We start from the raw sequence: 2,319 nt of genomic DNA, 5'->3' as shown, positions 1-2,319 counted from the left end.
AGCATAAAAAGAGAAAGAAATCATGGTGTGGCCACCATCATCCCCTGATCTCAATCCTACTGAGAACCTGTGGAGTTCCCCCCAAAAGGAAGATCTATGAGGGTGAGCTGCAGTGTGGCTCCAAACAACAGCTCTGAGAGGAAATTCTGGCATCGTCAAATGAAATTCAGGCAGAAACTACACATGGATTTTACAAGTTCAGTGGACGAGAGAGTGGTTAAAGTCATCTCAAAGCAGAGTGCAAATATTAACATCGAACTTTTAATCCAAATGATTGTTTTGTGTTAATTTTTCCAAAATGTCAATAAAAAGCATTTCACATGTTCAGTTCTTCAACACGTAACAACATCCACATCGTAATTTAATTTACTGGAGATAAAATTAAATCTTTAAACATACTGACTGTTTTGGGGAAAAAAGGCATTTGCATAATAATTTGGAATGTGATGTAAATGTTTTGTGTACTTTGTCCACCACTGATTATAAGTCATTATCCAGCTGTGTTTTCTGCACCTTCACAGCTGGGCTCTGATCAAAGAGGATGAATGTGATGATGATGTGTGATGTGTTGATGTGAGGAAAGATCTAGACCACAAAGGGCTGGTGTTCTGCAGGTCTTCATTCCAACCAACCAAGTCCACACCAAATTCCACCTGTTTAGATCTTCTTTTCCAGTGGACTAGTGTTCTAGTGGACTCCAGTGGACTCAGGTGTGGAGCATGTTTTGTGGGATGAAAAACTGGACCCAGACTGGCTCTTCAGCTCTCTGATCTAGACAAACAGAGAGAAAGGGGAAGGAGAGAAAAAAGAAGAGTGGAAAATAAAGAAGAAAAAGAAGTAAAGGAAAAAAACAGGAAGGAGAAGGAGAAGAAAATGAATGATAAGTATAAAATGATGATAATAAAAGAGGAAGGAGAAGAAAATGAAGAAGGAGAACAACAGCTTACCTGCAGCCCTTCAGTGGTCAATCTGCTGTAGTGTAACATGCTAATAGATTCGGTTGAAGGTGATCAGACTGCAGAGACACAGAGGAGATGGGTTTTTTTTGTGGAAGCATGTTTGAGAGTTTTTCAGCAGAGTTTTGACACAGAGGTTTGGAGCAGAGGTTTGGGGCAGAGGTTTGGAGCAGAGGTTTGGAGCAGAGGTTTGGAGCAGAGTTTTGGAGCAGAGGTTTGGGGCAGAGGTTTGGGGCAGAGTTTTGGAGCAGAGGTTTGGGGCAGAAGTTTGGGGCAGAGTTTTGGAGCAGAGGTTTGGGGCAGAGGTTTGGGGCAGAGTTTTGGAGCAGAGTTTTGGGGCAGAGGTTTGGGGCAGAGTTTTGGAGCAGAGGTTTGGAGCAGAGGTTTGGATCAGACACACAGTGCTGTATAGAAAGAGAGAGAATATTAGATAACTGGGTCAGGAGGATTGTGTAGCTCAAACCCGTGTTGGAGATCAGATACTAATCTTTTATTCTATTATTAACAACAACACATTCACAATAAACTCATGTTCACTGTAACAATGACGCAGAACCTGAGAAATATATTGCCTCAGGATCCTGTGGAACAGTGTGGAGACACCTGGAGTTTTATTCTTTTTTGAGACACGTGCACGTTCCTTCTGTTTTCTTTGTGACAAACTCAGAAAAAAAAACAGGAATTTGAGAGTGAATGAGTGGATGAAGTTCTGTGGAGTCCAAATGGGATATTTTGTCTCTAAGAGAAGAACTTGTGTAAGAAGGAGAACAGGAGAGAAGATGTGATCAGACTCCCTCACCTCCACACAAACACATGGAGGTGGAAGTTTAATGGTTTGGGGTTGTTTTGGAGCAATGAAGCTTCCTGAAAGTGAACCAACGTGGCTCCCAGTCAAAACTTCATCACAATGCAGTTCCATCTGGACTGAAAGCGGCTCATTTGAACCGACTTCAGCTTACAACAAGACGATGAGCCGAAGTGAGGAACACGTCTGAGTTCTGTACGTGTTATTTATCTGTAAGTGATATTAATCAAGGGGGAGTGGTGGCTCCAGCGGTTAAGGCGCTGGGTTGCCGATCGGAAGGTCTGGGGTTCAAGCCCCGGTATCGCCAAGCTGCCACTCTTGGGCCCTTGAGCAAGGCCCTTAACCCTCTATGCTCCGGGGGTCCCTTACGAGGGAAATATCAAGGTCCGTAACGTCGGAGTGACGTGGGGCCGCCTTCCCGTGGGCTCACCACCTGCAGGAGGGACCGTAAGGGACGGTGCTGTGAGGATTGGGCAGCAGTCGAAGGCGGGGGTCTGCTTAGACTGCTGCCCCCGCGACCCGAATTACGGATAAGCGGGAGAAAATGAATGAATGATA

Source organism: Silurus aristotelis (assembly GCF_946808225.1).
Source record: "Silurus aristotelis genome assembly, chromosome: 12".
Classification (NCBI taxonomy): domain Eukaryota; kingdom Metazoa; phylum Chordata; class Actinopteri; order Siluriformes; family Siluridae; genus Silurus; species Silurus aristotelis.
This window is presented reverse-complemented; position numbering follows the sequence as displayed.